The sequence below is a fragment of the Ornithorhynchus anatinus genome, chromosome 11 (assembly GCF_004115215.2).
Source record: "Ornithorhynchus anatinus isolate Pmale09 chromosome 11, mOrnAna1.pri.v4, whole genome shotgun sequence".
Lineage (NCBI taxonomy): Eukaryota > Metazoa > Chordata > Mammalia > Monotremata > Ornithorhynchidae > Ornithorhynchus > Ornithorhynchus anatinus.
This window is the reverse complement of record NC_041738.1, coordinates 9,361,197-9,379,955: the sequence shown is the minus strand read 5'-3', so window position 1 is coordinate 9,379,955 and position 18,759 is coordinate 9,361,197.

Sequence of the window (18,759 nt, the reverse complement as noted above, 5' to 3'; positions counted from 1 at the left end):
GATCTCGCCATCGATGCCCTCGGCTGGGAGAACAAAGACCAACTCTGCATGTGTCTGCCTAGTTGTTGTCTTGTCATTCAAGTTACCCCCACATTGAATCCGCTTCTTTTTTCTGGTATTTGTTAAGTATTTACTATGTGCTGGCCACTGTACCAAGTGCTGGGGTAGATACAAGGTAATCAGGTTGGACACTGTCCATGTACCACATGGGTTCACGGTTTTAATCCCCATTTTACAGATGAGGTAACAGGGGTACAGAGAAGTTCAGTGATTTACCCAAGGCCACATGGCAGACAAGTGGCAGAGTCGGGATTAGAATCCAGGTCCTACTCCCAGGCCAGTGCTCTATGCACTAGGCCACATTGCTTCTCCTCTGGATATTCTTTTTTCTCTCTATAATCCAACACATCACCGTATGAGAATCATTTATGCACTTGGATCTGTGACCTTTAAGCATTTGATATCCACTCCACCCTCAGCCCCATATTGCTTATGTACATAGCTGTAATTTATTTCTTTACAGTTATGTCTGTTTCCCCCTCTAGACTGTAAGCTCTTTATGGGCAGGGAATGTGTCTTCTGACTCTGTTGTAACGTATTATCCAACGTGCTTAGAACAGAGCCCTGCACACAATGAGTGCTCAATAAATACCACTGATTGATTGAAAGATTGGTCTGCTGGGGGTGGGAGTCAAACCCCATCTTACCCGATGGACGTAAAGGTATTCTCTTGTTCCCACTAATGGTTCAGGGATGGGGTGATGCGAGATCATGGAAAACCATGGGGAAGTGACATCTCTATTGGAAACGGAGGCAAGTTGTCACTTGCTCTCATAGTTCTGGTGGGAGAGAGCTGCTTTCCTTGTGTGCACCAGCCTGATCCTTCATGCTGGGATTTGAATTCACTGCCACTGAGCGCGAGAGAATCAATATGGTAATGTTTTCCCATCCCCGAGTGCCGTTCAAAATGGAAAGCTTTCAAACCCGTCTAACACTCGGTACGAATTGGAACGCACGCACTAGATCAACGTCTGGGGCTGGAGGTAATGCAGACTCCAAGACGTAAATTTGCTCCGTCTGTTAGGCTGCCTGAGTGTCTTATCTCCCCCGGTTTGTCTTCTCCAGACTGAGGCCGTGAGAAGTCGGAGAGTTGCAACAGCCGATAAGAAATATGCCCAGACTTTGGTGCACCCAACCATCTGGTTCACCCCTTTTTGGTAATCCAATTGGACCCAGTGGTGGGGATGAAGTTTGGGGGGATAATTAAAGAATTGAAGACTGTGGATCAGAGGATTTCAGGGGGCACAAAGCTCTGTCTTGGGGTGGATAGAAGCTACTCTCCCAAGCGTTTAGTACAGTGTTCTGTACACAGTTAGCACTCCATAAATGCGATTGAATAAGTGATTAAGCTTGTAGTGGGCAGAGAATGTGTCTGTTGTATTGTTGTGTTGAACTTTCCCAAGTACCTAGTACAGTGCTCGGCACACAGTGAATGCTCAATAAATATGACTGACTGAGTGAAACCACCCTCTTTGCTGCCTGAGAGCCCAGGTGGCTGAGGGTGACTGGTTACCAACGACTGACAGTCAGGCAGTCCATTTAATCATTCATTTATTCGTTCGTTCAGCTGGCCACCTATTCAGCCAGCCTCAGTCAGGCTGTTTGTCTATTCTGGACACCTATTGAGTGCAGAGTCTCGGATTAGGTCATCTAGAGAACTACAAGGGAATAATAATAATGATGTTATTTGTTAAGTGCTTACCAGGTGCCAAGTACCGTTCTAAACTCTAGGGTAGATACAGGGTAATCAGGATGTCCCACATGGGGCTCACACTTTGAATCCCCATTTCACAGATGAGGGAATTGAGGCACAGACAAGTTGCGTGGCTTACCCAAGGTCACACAGAAGGCAGATGGCGGAGTCGGGATTAGAACCCACGAACTCTGACTCCCAAGCCCGTGCTCTTTCCAAAGCATACTATCAATCAATTAATCCGTGTTATTCCACTGAATGGTTACCATGTATAGATCACTGAACTAGCGCTTGGGAGGTGGACAAGTTAACTGCCGTCAAGGAGTTTACAGTCTAGTGGGGAAGATGGGCATTAAAATAAATTGCAAATAGAACAATAATACAAGGGTATGTATGTACAAGAGCTAGGGGAGGGGTGAATAGCAAAGGGTTTAAGGAGTACAGCCCCAAGTGCATAGGGATTCCAAAAGAGAGTTCAGAAGAAACATGAGGAGCAACAGTAAATATGAGAAGCAGCATGGCTTAGAGGATAAAGCACGGGCCTGGGAGTCAGAAGGTCACGAGGTCTAATCCCGGCGCTACCACTTGTCTGCTGTGTGACTTTGGGTCGGTCACTTCACTTCTCTGAGACTCAGTTACCTCATCTGTAAAATGGGGATTAAGACTGTGAGCTCCACATGAGCCAGTGACTGTGTCCAACTTGATTAGCTTCTATCCATTCCAGTGTTTAGTACAGTGCCTGGCACATAGTAAAAGCTTAACAAATACCATCATTACTATTAATAAAACACCAGAAGAAATGAAACACTAGGAAAAAAATCCCCAAGTAATAACGTCATCCAAACACACAAAAGACTCCGAGAACATGAAGGTCAGAAATCTGTAAAATTGAAATTAAAGCCAGGGACCAGGAGATTTTCTCCACCGAAGCATTTGGCTGAATCCAGTTTCACCACAGAGCCAACTCGGCCTCCGTTTTTGCAAATCGATCGTTAACATTTATAGAGAATTTACTCTGTGAAGAGCACTGTACAAAACACATGGGAGACTACAATAGAGTGAGTAGACACAGTCCCTGGCCTCAGGGAGCTTCCAGTCAAATGTCAGTGGTCAGAATATAGTGTCTACCCTGTGGATAATGGGCTTGAAGAAGGCCAGGAAGTCAGGAGTGGGAAATTCTTCCTACCTGGTCTCTCCCAGAATATCCAAAATGGAAGGGGCAAGGGAGGATTTTTGTGATTTCACTTCTTAAATCATCTTAGGTGTTAGACTGATCGATCGATCAATTGTAATTATTGAGCAGTTACTGTTTGCAGAGCACTGTACTAAACACCTGGGAAGGTACAATTGAACAGACCCATTCCCTGTCCACACAAGCTTACAGTCTCGAGGGGGCGGCAGACATTGATATAAATAAATTACGGTTTGTACATAGTGCTGTGGGGCTGAGAGGGTTGGGGGTGAGTGAAGGGAGCGAATCAGGATGAGGCAGAAGGGAGTGGGAGAAAAGGAAAGGAGGTCTTAGTCAGGGAAGGCCTCTTAGAGGAGATAAGGGTTTGAAGATGGGGAAAGTAATTGTATGTTAGTTGAGACCAGCAGCTGGTTTTCTCAGTGAAATCCATCGCCCCACAAAACGCCGTGGAGTTTTCCAGCCAGAAGGCCGCGTGTCCCCGGGAATGACAAGCGAAAAGTCTTGTTTTCCCTGTGCCTTCGGTGCGCCGTCACGCCTCAAATCGGTTGTGACACATGAATATGTGCAGAGTGGAAACGGACAGTTTGGCTCAGCGGTGGTCCTGGCCCGCGGCCTCGGGCGGGCTCACCGGCCGCACCTGCCATCGGCTCCGAGGTCCCCGCTGCCTCTCCCGGAGCCAGGCCGGTCAACGGCTCGTGCCCCGGACAGGAAGGGAGGCTAGCGGGTGACCATCCCGAGGTTCCTCTCCCGGTGCCGGCAGATTGCAGGAATGTTCTGGCCAGGGGAGAGAGTGAGGAGCTCAGACTCCCGCTGACCAGGGCTCAGCTACAAGTCCAGCAGCCCCAAGCCCCTCCTCTGAACAGAACCTTTTTGAGCTGAGAGGCGGCTCAAGGTAGGGTTACAATGGTCAGACGCTTCCATCCCCCCACCGCCTTCCCCCGCACACCACCGCTCCGGCCCCACTGCCCGCCTACCCGGCATTCGTTGCTGCTCTGGTGACTAGGGGGAAAGCGTGGGCAGGGGCCAGAAACAGAATTGGAGACCATCTGTTCCCTACAGCTGCACCTGTCCTCCACTCAGTGGCTTCTCTGACACACCCCTACCCTCTTCTCCCCAGCCCATCTCCCCGAGGAAGGACCGGATGGAAAAAACAAACAAACCTAAAATGGCAAAAATCGCCCAGAGCTGAGATCTCATTCCACCTCGGCCCAGATTCAGCCTAGAGACTACCAGTTCTGATGTGTGAGGGGTCCGCGTGTCATGACGAATGCTCTGCTCAAGGAATTCACCTTAGACACATCCCTGCTCAGGACACTAACCAGGAAACCTATTTTTTTAAAAAAATTGGTATTTGTTAAGCGCTTACTATGTGTCAAGCACCGTTCAGAGTGTTGGGATAGATTCAGTAAATCATATTTATTATTTAAGCGACTGGGAGAGTACAACATAACAGTATAACAGACACATTCCCTGCCCACGACGAGCCTATGACCTGGAGGACTTAATTAGGTTGGGCACAGTCCCTGTCCTGCATGGGGCTCACAGTCTAAGTAGGAGGGAGAACGGGAGAATTTAGGCACAGAGAAGTTTAGTGGCTTGCCCAAAGTCACACAGTAAATTGTCAGAGCCATGATTAGACCCCAGGTCCTCTGACTCCAAGGCCTGTGCTCTTTCTACTAGTCTATGCTGCTTATGAGAATACAACAGTACCAAGACACAACATTTTCTGCTCTCAAGGGAGCTTACAGTCTAACAACTGGGTCTACTTTCTGAGGGTTTGCAGGCAAAATGACCTTATGCCAAGGAGATAAATGAGCCAAGCAGCTCAGCCCTCAGATTCCATGTCTTTCACACCTATCTCACTGTAGATCAAGTGAGACAAAAGCATTTCTTTCCCTGTAGATCAATCAGTCGAAATTATTGAGCACTTAATGTGGACAGAACACTGTGTGCTTGGAAGAGTACAATATAACGGGCCTGGGAGTTAGAAGGATTTCGGTTCTAATCCCGGTTCCGCTACTTGTCCGCTGTGTGAACTTGGGCAAGTTAATTTACTTCTTTGGGCCTCAGTTACCTCATCTACAAAATGGGGATTAAGACTCTGAGCCCCACGTGGGATAGGGACTGTGTCCAACCTGATTAACTTCTATCTACCACAGAGCTTAGTAGAGTGGCTGCCACATAGTAACTACTTAACAAATACCATAAAAAAATAAACAAATAAACAAAAAAACCTGCTGGGGTAGATAGTTCCCTGCCCTATCTACTTACAATCTAGGGGAGGACGTTAGCTTCAACAATAGCAGAAACTCCCCTTCCTATCCACTCCTTGGTCCTGGTTACTAGAGGCAGGTGATGGGTTAAAAATGACCTTTTAAAGTATTTTCCAGCCCCAATATCCCAAGCCCATTGCTACAGAGTCCAAGAAGACAGCCTCCCTCACCTCTCTACCCGTCTTCTTCCTTCCCACTTCCATAAAAGAACCCATTGTGGTAAATTTAAAATAGTCATTTCCTGGAACAAAGGCCTGTGGGATGGGCTGTGGACAGGTACCTTCCTTTTCTTGTCCATTTAGTGTGCTGAGACCTGGGAGAGCTCAAGTGTTATTGTCTGGCAGCTGTGTGGTGGCTTCTGGGTAACTACTTGGCAGCTTAGCCTGGGTCTTAGTCCCTGAGGACTGGGGTGGAGGTGACTTTTTAATTTGGAGAATTTGTGTTGGAAAGATCTACCTTTTCCCCTACCCCTTCCCTCCTCCCTCCAGGAAGTAGCCAACTGGAGCCTGCCCCTGACTAATGATCAGTCTCTGTCAAACCTCTTGCTAGAACCCCCATTATACAGATGATGTAACGGAGGCACAGAGAAGTGAAGTGATTTGCCCAAGGCCACAGAGCAGACAAGTGGCAGTGCCGGGATTAGGACCCAGGTCCTCCTACTCCCAAGCCCATGCACTATCCAGAAGGCCACCTTGCCTGAACAAGTATTGAACTCCCATTTTGTAAATGAGGGGACTAAGGCGGAGAGAAATGAAGTGACTTGCCCAAGGTCACACACAGGTGAGGGGCAGAGCTGGGATTAGAACCCAGGTCCTCCAACTCCCAGGCCCGTGTTCTTTCCACTAGGCCATGCTGTTTCTTGTGGAGAAATGGAGAGTGCATCTGAAGAAAGAACTGGCTTTCAGGATGCACATGCCGAAGGTTCTGTCCGAGCACTGAGATGTCCTCTCATGACCTGGAAATGGAGGAAAGCCAGGTGAGACTGTTTTGGATGAGAGTTGTGGCTCTGTTCTTTAGGAGCGGGGCAGTTTGGGAGGTGGGGGTGGGGTCTTCTCAGCCTGATCTGTCTGGCCCTCAGATTTAAGAACTAGACTCTCGTTGTGAAAAAGAATCAAAACTTTGGGTAGCTTTTTTTTGAACCAGAGGATCAAGAGGTGTGTGTGTGTGTGTGTGTGTGTGTGTGTGTGTGTATGCACATACTTATCCAGATAGGTCCATGATTATGTGTCCCAATATGTGAGTGTGTATTTATCCAGATAGATGTGCGATTGTGTGTCCCCATATGTGTGTGTGTGTATTTATTCAGGTAGATTTGTGATTGTATGTGTGTGTATCCAGATAGGTGTGTAATTGTGTCTGTGTATCCAGTGTATGTGCTTTTGTGGATTTAGGTGTGTGTGAGGCTGTGCCTTAGCATGTGCGTATTTTCATGTGTGTATTTATCCAGATAGGTGTGACTGTGTGTCCAAATATTCACATGGTCATATTTATCCAGATAGATGTGTGATTGTATGTCCCTATATGTGCGTGTTTATCCAGATAGGTGTGCAATTATGTGTCCCAATGTGTGTGTGTGTGTGTGTGTGTATTTATCTGAGTAGATTTGTGATTGTGTGTCCCAATATGTATGTGTATGTGTATCCAGATAGGTGTGCGATTGTGTGTCCCGATGTACGTGTTTCTGTGGATTCGGACGTGAGTGTGTGAGTCTTTGCCCATGGGTATTTTCGTGTGTGTAAGTGAGAGTGTCAGAGAGTGTATGCGAATGCGGATACATGGGAAACAATCGAATTCACCCCGGAATCCTCGACCGTCACCGTGCTACTCTGCCGTAAAGCTCCGCCGCACTCCCACCTTTCTTCTAAACCAATATTTTACGATTCATTTCCAACCCAGGCAAAAAGTCATGCCCCTCCTCTACAAGACCGCTTAGGGTTGTCACCATCCCGTCAAACGAGAAGCTTATATTGTTCGGGAAAACATATTACAATTTTATCTGCTTGTACTGTTCAATAAAACATTAGTATCTCAGCATTTTTATTTAACAATAGGCAACCTTAGGCCAGTAATTATGCAACAATTATAATCATAAAAACTGTCCCCTGCTGCTCACCTAGAAACAAGAATATATTAAACCAGTACTAACCATCTAAAAAGGCAAGCAACAATCTACACTCATTTTTAATGCCCCTGCAGTGCACCATGGGTAGCTAATAATTCACCCTCTAATTAGTATCCCTTCTGCTACTCTTGGCGCAAGGACAGACAAAGAGGTATCCGCTTCATTACAAACTTGCCTTGGTAATCTTTAAATGTCTTTCTTCTCTGCAGGTTGAACGCATGGAACAGAGGCAAAATAGAATGTGCAATTAAAGGTTTGCTAGTCTTGCTCCTCTGACCACTCATCCTTAGTCTAATGAGTCCACGAGAAACACCCCAGAAACCCATCTGAATGAGCAGTTTCTCTTTCGGGAACGCCTGATATTTCTTCCTCATCTTCCTTCGTTAGTGTCCTCCTAGGGAGAGGGGAAGGTAAGTCCATTCTTCAGGGTTTATCCCCTAGGGAAGGAGGGGATAAAGCAGTCACCCCCAGGAGGCTCCAAAATGTCATTTCCAGGAATCGGATGTGGCCCGGCGTGGGGTTAGGAGTCCGAGGACCTGGGTTCTAATCCTGGCCCTGCCACTTAAGTGCTGGGTGACCTTGAACATGCCGCTTGAATTTATCTGTGCCTTAGTTTTCTCCTCTTAAATGGGGATTCAATACCTGTTCTCTCTCTCCCTCGGACTGTGAGCCCCATGTACGTCGGGGACTGTGTCCGACCTAATATCTACCAATCGATCAATCAATTGTATTTACTGAGCGCTTATTGTGTCCGGAACACTGCGCTAAGAGTTTGGGAGAGAACGATAAAAGACAGTTGGTAGATTCATTCTCTGCCCGCAACGAGCTTGCAGGGTAGAAGGGGAGAGAGACATTTATATAAATAAATTGCAGGTATGGACATAAATTAAAGCTATGTATATAAATTACTCCAATGTCTGGCACAGAGTAAGAGCTTACTAAATACCACTATTACTCTTTGGTTAATATTTCTACCTGACACGGATGAAAGAAAAGGACAATGAAATTTAATTTTTGTACTGAAAGTCCAATACTCACAACTTGACAGAGGGGAAACCCATTTCAGCATGTCACTGATTTCAGACCCAGAAAGATTCCAACGGCAGAACTGCAAGATTCCCGAACCAACTGAAATTAATTGGGGCACTGGTTGATGACAGTGATCATCAAGTGATTACAGTGATAAATTCTTTTACATGACGGGTCTGCCCTGGCAACGAGTAATTTTGTGATGGATTTTAGCTGTTTAAGAAATATTTGTTCGGGGCAGGAACTATCACCTCAAGACAGATGTTCCGTATAACTTCCAGCACCCCACGGGGGCTTAACCTGCGTTAAGATATTATAATAGAGGAATTATCGGAGGGTGAAGCCAGCTATCAAGGAGGAAGGTAAGTCCATTTTTCAGGGTTTATAAGGAAATGCTGCAGTGGAACACGGAGCATCTTCCCAGGACTCTATAGAGGTGGCTAGATCAAATAATAATAATTGTGGTTTTTGTTAAGTGCTTACTATTTGCCAGGCTCTGTACTAAGCACTGGATTGGATTCAAGCAAATTGGGTTGGATACATTCCCTGTCCCACATGGGATTCACAGTCTTGATCCCCATTTTACAGATGAGAATTACCTCTTTACAGGATCCCTGTGATGGTCCCTAGTTGGATTAGGGAAGGGTGACAGGGACTCTGGGATGAACTTCTCAGGGAAATGTGTTTTGATTCTGTATCTGAACAACCAGGAAGAATTTTTGCTTAGTCCTAAGGGTTGAACATAGACCGCAAATTTCCTGTGGGCTGGGAATGTGTCTACCAACTCTGTTCTATTGTACCCTTTGAAGTGCTTAGTACGGTGTTCTGCACACCGTGTGCTCAATAAATGCCACTGATCGATTGATTGCATCCACACAAGAAGAGAAGGTCCAGGACGATCTCTCTGCTCCTATCCACCATGCCTCCTCCTTTCCTATCTTTCGATCTTGACCAAAGGTCACCTCCTCCAGGAAGTTTTCTGAGATCAACCCATTTATTCTCCAACCTCCCAGCATAATCCAGGACCTGCGTCACCTCATCAACTTACTCTGGTAGCTACTGTGAGAGTATGTGAAAGGGTACACCCCCAAATCATTTTTTCCCCCAACAAAAAAATTCTATAATTTTTTTAGGGTATACATTAAGTGCTTACCAGACACTGTAGCAAACACTGGGGTAGAAAAGAGCAAATCAAGTTGGAAACAGTCCATGGCCCACATGAGGACACAGATCTTTCTGACTCCCAGGCCCGTTCTCTGGGAATTGCTAGGGCCTCTGGGAGAGGAAGTCTCCAAGGAAGAAGCAGTGGCCTCCAGTTAGTCAATTGATCGCTCTTTCTGTCTTGAACAGCTGTGTGTGGAGATGTCAAGAGTGGAGCAGATTTTGTTCTTGAACGTTTTTTTTAAACGGGACTTATTAAGTGCTTTCTATGTGCCAAACACTGTTCTACGTGTTGTGGTAGATTCAAGATAATCACTTGGGGCTCTCTCTCTCACATGGGGCTCACAGTTTTAGTATGAGGGGTTAGGATTTAATCTCAGTTTTACAGGTGAGGTAACCGAGGCAAAGAAAAGTTAAATGACTTGCCCAGGGTCATACAGCAGACAAGTGGCAGAGCCGGAATTCGAACTTATGTCATCCGACTCCTAGCCCCATGCCCTTTCCGCTAGGCCACACTTCCTCCCTCCATCGATCTTTTCTTAGCCAAGGAAGCGGCTCTCCTGCCATTCACTGCTGTTCTTCATGATAAGGTCCCTTTAACTCAGGACCGAGGTTGACCTCTCTGAAGCTTTCTACACCGAAACCAAAGCCCTGCAGTTATTCACTCTCCCCTCCTCACTAGACGGGAAGCTTCTTGAAGGCAGGCACTGGGTTTGGTCTCCGTCTTGAACTCAAAGGACCCAATCCAGAGCTACGGGTGCTGAGGGTAGTCGATAAAGACTTGCTGTCAGATAACGTAATTTAACTTAATTATGGTGTTTATTAAGCATGTAATTTAGTTTAATTATGGTATTTATGAAATGCTTGCTATCTTCCAAGAGTTTAGGTAGCTACAAGATAAACAGAGCAGATATATTGCCTCATCCACATAGCACTCACAGTCTGAAAGAGGTGGGAGGGCAGGTATCAACCCCATTTTACAGAGGAGGAAACAGACTCAGGGAGGCTAGGAAACTGTTGCTTCTCTTACCTGTAATTTATTTTCATGTGTGCCTTCCCTATTAAATTGTAAATTCCTTGAAGGTAGCAATCATGTTTACTTACTCTATTTAGCTTTCCCGAGCACTTAGTACACAGTAAGAGTTAGATAAAAGCTGACAATTGGCAGAATTGGGATTAAGACCTAGATTTTATAATTTCCAATCCCATGTTTTTTCCATTAGGAAGCAGTATGGCCTAATGGAAAGCACACAAGGCTGGGAGCCAGAAGACCTGGGTTCCAATCCCGGTTCTGCCACTTACCTGCTGGGTGATTTGGGGCAAGTCATTTAACTCTCTGTGCCTCAATTCCCTCATCTGCTAAATGGGAATTCAGGATCTGCTCTCCCTCCTTTGTAGATGATGAGCTCTATGTGGGACCTGGTTTTCTTGTATTACCCTGGTGCTCAGTACAGTGCTTGGCATATAGCAAGTAGCCAACAAATACAGCAATTACTATTAGGCCACAACAGTTACATTGTATCACTTACACCAAATCACCTTCAGTCTCCTCAGTCGTAAGTTCTTTGACCAAAATGGTCTAGTTAGCTACTTCCATTCACCTGATTTTGTTGGTTCATTCATAAGAGTTTCTGTGAGCAAGTAGACTTCAGGGTTGAGTAACGAAGCAGAAAAAAGCTGTGTTTGTGTGTGTGTGTATGCATGTGTATGTTTTCCATGTGCTCAGTGTAATACATTGTACTCAGTAGGTGGGCAATAAACACAATTACTACTGAGATGTGGATTATAGTACTGCTTCCTTCCCTGAATTATTCTGTGGCCCCTTAATTACCTGGAGGGTCTCAGCTTCCTCATCTGAATAATGGGAAGACTGTCTCATTGCTTCTTGCCCCCTTCTCGGGGCAACCAAAAGAGTGAATTTGTTTTAGACTATCCGGAGAGAAGTAGCCCACAAATATCAGGTTACTTTATCCTGGGAATAGGAGGTAGAACACGGAATTCAGCAATTCTAGCTTTTTCGGACCAATATGCCAGCTTCTATACCCATTTCCCTTGGCCCCTGTGAACCATCTGTCTATTAGATTCATTACCTCTTTTGAGCAGGTGAATACATTAGATATTTGTCAGCCCAACTCTGCTGAAGGCCACCTTTCCCCCACAACACCTTCGACTTCCCATGCAGGGATGAGTAACTTAACTGTGCAGATAACCGTCAGCCTGTGCAATTCCTATTTGGCCAGCCTGCCTTTTACTGAGGATGCCCCAGATGTAAAGTAAGGGAAGCATTAGTCTTTGACCACTGGATCACCTTCCCCCTTCATACCAGGACACATTTCTCTCCAGCTTCAAAGCCCCGAATGCCACCTTCTCCAGGAGGCCTTCCCAGACTAATTTATTTTTCCTCAGGCCATCTTCTCCCACCTACTCTCTCAGGACTTAGACTCTGACATAAGCATGCCCTCACAGCTTTTGAATAAATTGATTTTTGTACCCTACTCTATAGGCGCTTATTCGTTCACTTACCCATCTTTCCATTTTCATAACCAATTATAGCTCTTCTTTCCTTCTATGTTATAGAGAACATAGAACACAGAGAAGCAGTGTGGCTCAGTGGAAAGAGCACGGGCTTTGGAGTCAGAGGTCATGAGTTCGAATCCCAGCTCTGCCACTTGTCAGCTGTGTGACTGTGGGCAAGTCACTTAACTTCTCTGTGCCTCAGTTCCCTCATCTGTAAAATGGGGATGAAGACTGTGAGCCCCACGTGGGACAACCTGATTTCCCTGTATCTACCCCAGCGTTTAGAACAGTGCTCTGCACATAGTAAGCGCTTAACAAATACCAACATTATTATTATTATTATATCATTTTGTGTCTGTCCATCTCCTCCCATTTGAGTGCAAAGCCCCCCCGAGGGCAGGGACTGTGTCTTTAACCTTTACTGCACTCTCCCAAGTGCTTAGTACAGTTCTCTGTATACAGTAGGTGCTCAATAAATATAATTGATCCATTGATGGATTGGTCCTGTCTATCTTCAAACACCTGCATCGATCCCAGCTGGACGATTCAGGTCACAGACGGGAGGGTTAAAACCAGACCTGCTTCAGGTCATTTCAGACCCTGGCTCATGAAGGATTTATAGAGAGGAATAAATGGTTTCCCAATAAATAACAACAGCAACAGAGCTAAGAAAAAGGACTGACAGGAAAACCCCATCTTTATGTCAGTGGAAAGACTTCCCTTGAATTTTTTACTCATCTAGCTACATTGCAAATGGGCCATTTGATTTTCTGTACCTGTGAACCTCACTGCCAACATACAAAAGGTTTTCTTTTGTATTTCCCCTCCTTTAAGTTCTCACAAACAAAAACATCAAACTCTCCTCCAGTTTCCAAGAGGCCTCCGTGTAGCTATGAAGGCTGGAATAGCTCTGGCACACAGACGATTCGTCTGACGTTCAAAGACGGTGTGTGCGATCTGTTCTCCAGATCCTACCGGCAGATGCAAATCCAGCCCCAGAGCCTGGCATTTTTGTTCACGCTGAACTGTCTGCTGAGGTGGTTTTGATCCCAAGGAACAAGGATAACACGCAGCAAAGGAGCAGAGCTTTTCCCACAGCTGAGGATGTTTTCCCTGTTGTCTCTAACTTGCAATTTGCATTAGAGGGGCTCCGGGACACACTCAGCCTCACAAACTTGCTGACGTTTCACCTACATTTGCTCACACTCATTCATCCCCATGCTCACACAGTGCATGCTTTTACACACGCTCCCACATACACTCCCCGAGGCAAAAACGCCTCCACTGAGGGCACAATCTCACATATTCAGTCATGCACGTGCCCAAGAACACAGTCATTTCTACAATCACGTTGGTTCAGGGCAAAAGGAAATGGGATCCCAAATAGGAGAGTGGATAAAAACGTCTCATCCTTTGATGATTAAATTATCGTAAATTAGTTCTATTTGCAGACTAATAAATGTCATTAGAATGACTAATCACACACCTGATTATACAACCCATTCCTCCTCCCCCTCCGTTCTTGCAGCCTCTTGCTCTCCATCAGTCCAGCACTGACTTGGAAATCTCGTTATGCTGATGAATGGCTGATAATCCTGTCTCTGCCACTTGTCTGCTGTGTGACCTTGGGCAAGTCACTTCACTTCTCTGTCCCTCAGTTCCCTCATCTGTAAAATGAAGATTGAGACTGTGAGCCCCACGCGGGACAGGGTCTGTGTCCAGCCCTACTTCCTTGTATTCACCCCAGTGCTTAGTACAGTGCCCGGCACACAGTAAGCGCTTAACGAATACCACAATTATTATTACTGTTAAAACCCCAAGAATCATGGGATAAAGAATGTGCACCCAAATCGGTTCACAACCCTCTGTCACAGGCCCAGACGGGCTCATTTTTGGGGGTGGGGAATGACGCCTAGACCAAGCTCGACGATCCGAGAGCGAGTGTCACTTTGGAGAAAAGATGTCAGAATCATCCAAGGTACGGAGAGCGGGCTTCCTGCCTAGTCTGCTTTCAGGGGCTCGGGAAGGATTTAAGCAGAACTACGAGAACGCTTAACTATGGCAGAGTGATCATTTAGGGCTATTATGAACGGACGGTCTCGGAAGCAGACTGGTTTGATGGGCAGGTCGGGAGGAGGGAAGGGGGAGTCAGAGCGAGGCCGTCCCCAGAACGGCAGCCCACAAAGGTGACATTCCAAACCCTACCGTCAGACGACTGACGTGGAAGCTATTTAGCAAGGGTCTGCTAGTACTTATTCCTCTTCAAACCACAGATCCTTTCCACAGAAAGAACGAGCCATTCTTAGGGGAGAGATGGACAATCCGAGGTTCCACTTCTCTGGGGGGAATCCAGGAATTGGGATCCTGATCACGGACTCTTTCCAACACGATTTGCTTGTATCTACCCCAGTGCTCAGTAATAATAATGATAATAATAATAAAATGGTAGTAAGCACTATGTTCCAGGCACTGTACTAAGTGCTGGGGTGGATACAAGCAGATCAAGTTGGACACAGTCTCTGTCCCATGAGGGGCTCACAGTCTCAATCCCCATTTTACAGATGAGGTAACTAAGGCACAGAGAAGTGAAGTAACTTGCTTAAGGTCACACAGCAGACAAATGGAAGAGCTGGAATTAGAAACCATGATCTTCTGACTCCCAGACCTGTGCTCTATCTCCTGTGTCTGGCGCACAGTAAGTGCTTAACAAATTCCACTTGCATCCCCTTCTCACCCAGCCAAGCTGGTGGGTGGTGGGATAATAATTATAATAATGTTGGTATTTGTTCAGCACTTACTATGTGCAGAGCACTGTTCTAAGTGCTGGGATAGATACAGGGGAATCAGGTTATCCCACGTGGGGCTCACAGTCTTCATCCCCATTTTACAGATGAAGGAACTGAGGCACAGAGAAGTTGTGTGATTTGCCCACAGTCACACAGCTGACAAGTGGCAGAGCCGGTATTCGAACCCATGACCTCTGACTCCAAAGCCCGTGCTCTTTTCCACTGAGCCACGCTGCTTCTCACATTTAGGGAATGGACTTTCAAAAGATCATCCTGTTCTAAGAAGCCAGTAGATAGTAAACTTCTTGAGGGCATAGACCAGATCTTTTATTGTCCTTTCTCAAGTGCCTAGTACAGTGCTTTGCACACAGTAGTATTCATGATATCATTGATTGGTTGATTATTGATAGTGAAGTACCACCAACCAGCTCTAGCCCATTCCTCAGCTTCATTTTTCAAAGTCACTATTACTGAGGAATTTTCCTCCACCTTCTCCTCTTTTCACCCGGCTAAATCCGGACTTGGAAAATCAATAGTTCTATGGCCTTCTTTTCAAAAAATAACTGAGTACAATATATTTTATATTAAAGTTGCATTTTTTGAGGTGCTGAAGGGTGAGACCGTAAGATTGGATTTCAATTCAAACATTCTTAATTAAAGTGTCTCCCATCTGGCCTGTTTCTCCCTATGTAATGGGTCGACAGTGAGAGTAAGTGCTTTAACATTATAATAATCTGCTAAGAAATTTTTATTGATTCCAACGTGATATTTTAATCCAATTATGCCAGTTGCAGATTTAAATATGGGAAAATAGCTATTGGTGAATAAATGTAATCACCCTAATCAAATTACCATTGATTCAAAAAATTTAGAAAATGTTTAGAGAAGCAGCATGGCTTTGTGGGTAGAGCACGGGCCTAGGAGTCAGAAGGACCTGGGTTTTAACCCCGGCTCCACCACATTCCTGCTGCTGGTCAAGTCACTTAACTTCTCTGGGCCTCAGTTACCTCATCTGTAAAACGGGGATTAAGAGTGTGAGCCCAATGTGGAATAGGGACTGTGTCTAACCTGAGTTATTTTTACCTGTCACAGCACTTAAAGCAGTGCCTGGCACGTCGTAAATGCTAAACATGTACAATAATAATGATTATTTTCCGTAGATTATTCTTAGTAGATATATGTCATCCTCATCAATGGTATTTATTGAGTGCTTACTGCACGCAGAGCACTGTACTAGAGTTTGGGAGAGTATAACATGACAGAGATGATAGATACTTTCTCTGTCCACAGCAAGCTTACAGGCTAGAGGGACTGTAATGATTATTGTGATGCTGAATAGTTTGAGGAATGGAAAACCAAATGTCGACCCCGACTTTGAGTTTCCTAAGTCCCCTCCTACCCCAGACTCCTGTTTCTATCCTGCAGTATTGAATTTTCAAATGACTGATTGATTGGGGTTGTTCGCTGAGAACTGTGGAGGAGCCCTGATCTTGGGACTTTAGATCTGAGCGACTGCTTGCGAGTGAAGGAATTGATTCAAATGACAGAGGCTTGCACGGTGCCAATTTCTACATCACATTATTCCTGGTTGTCACCTGCCCCTTAAAAGTGAGAAAAAGTGTTTTTACTGGTGAAGCCTAATTGGGCCTCTTGTTCTGAAAGCTTGGGAGAATTGAGAAAATATTACTCAGACACACACACCCTTTAAATCTGGCATCACTTTTTGGAGTTCTCACATTCTAAATTACCTCCCATTTATCGATGCAGCAACTTTTGGCTAGGGTTGATTTGCAAATCTGCTGGCTTCTCCTGCGTAAAGTCAAACGCAACTTCAAAATCGTAACTCTGGACCTACTTCCCCTTTCAATTTTTTAGGGTATTTCATTAAGCATTTACTATGTGTCAAACATTGTTCTAAGCTCTGAGGTCTTGGTCTTATGCTGTCGAGTTGTCTCCGACCCCTAGAGATGCCACGGACACATCTCTCTCAGAATACCACACCTCCACCTGCAATCATTCTGGTAGGGGATCCACTGAGTTTTCTTGGTAAAAACATGGAAGTGGTTTACCTTTGCCTCCTTCCACGCAGTAAACTTGAGTCTCTGCCCTCTACTCTCTTCCATGCCGCTGCTGCACGGCACAGGTGAGCAAGCGCCTGGGTAGATAAAGGTTAATTGGGTTGGGCATAGTTTCTGTCCCGCGTGGGGCTCACAGACTAAGTAGGAGGGAGACTAGGAGAACTGAGGCATAGTGAAGTTAAGCGACTTGCCTAGGTCATACAGGAAGCAATGGGCAGAGTTGGGATTAGAACTCAGGTCCTCTGACTCACAGGCCTGTGCTCTTTCCATTTGATCATTCTGCTTCATTGTGGTTGCTTAGAAGGACTCAGGGGAACAGAGGATCAGAAGACAGTAAGCGAGTCCCAAAGCTTCCTTCTGGGGGGCTGTTCAATGTTCAACTTACAAACCGAGATGTGGGAAAGGTTTCAGGTGAACTTTTATATCCAAATTAAAAGGAAGCAATTAAAGAGCCCAACCTCAGTGCATCTTCCAGACTAATGTAATGGATCGGTGGTTACAGGGTAACGTAGGAACCCTGATTGGGCCAAAGGACAGCGAGTCCCTGATCGATACAAACACAATTCCTCGTGTTCGGCACGTCTTCTGGGTGAACTGTTTACTTGCACTTGCTTTTAATTTACTAGTCAACAATTAGGTCAGAGACTTGCTGGACTGGAACTGACCTGACCAATTATCTCCTGAACATGTATTTCAGCGATTCGAATTTTATTGCAACTTAAATCAAACGCTCCTAGATCCAGAAGCCATCGAGATGGGAAAACCCAGATAATAGGGTAGCCACTGACGGCACGCTGAAATACCGCACGTGAAAACCGACGCGACACGGACAGCACTGATGAAATACCGGGCATATCGAGTAATGGAATGACATCGTGTCATTTGGTGGAAGTTGTATTTACCCGAAAATGGAGTGTTTTTCCAGGTGGAATCCCCTACTTCCCCACAGCATATTCCAGGATCTTTGTTTCCCTCGCCCAACTCCGTAAACTTGGGTGTTGATTATGAGCCATAGAATTCACCTATAGGACTTGAGTCAGGGGGAAGCTGGGGGTGAAAAAAAAATACTAGACATTAAAATGTCTGGTGCTGTATCCATGCGGGATAGGGAACAGGAAAGGATAGGAGGATAAGAGAAACAGCATGGCCCAGTGGAAAGATCAGGGGCCTGGGAGTCAGAAGACGGGGCTCTAATCCTGGCTCTGCCACTTGTCTGCTGTTCGTGACCTTGGGGAAGTCACTTCACTTCTCAGTTTCCTCATCTGCAAAATGGGGATTCAGTACCTGTTCTCCTTCCAACTTAGACTGTGAGCCCCATGTGGAACAGGAACTACGTCCGACCTGATTACCTTGTATCTATCCCAGTGCTTAGAAAATGGCTTGACACATAGTAAGCACTTAAATCCCACAATTATTATTACTAAACCAGACTGTCTGCTAAAAAACTAGACAAATGACCACCTTAGCCAATAACAAAGAAAGAGGACAAGCTTCACCAGCCGCGTTTTTAGAGGGACCCAGAGGCAGTCCCATCTTTCACTCTTTTCCCCTCCTTTTTTAAAAAATGGTATTTGTTAAGCACTTACCATGTACCAGACACTGTACTAAACACTAGGATAGTTACAAGCTAATCAGGTTGGACACAGTCCCTGTCCCTCAAGGAGCTCACTGTCTTAATCCCCATTTTACAGATGAGGTAAATGAGGCCAGAGAAGTGATGTGAAGCCCAAGGTCACCTAGCAGACAAGGGGCAGAGTTGGGATTAGAACCCAGGTCCTATGACTCCCAGGCCTGGGGCAGGGGGGTCTTTCCACTAGTCAAATGCTGCTTCTAGACTCTTCTCCCCTC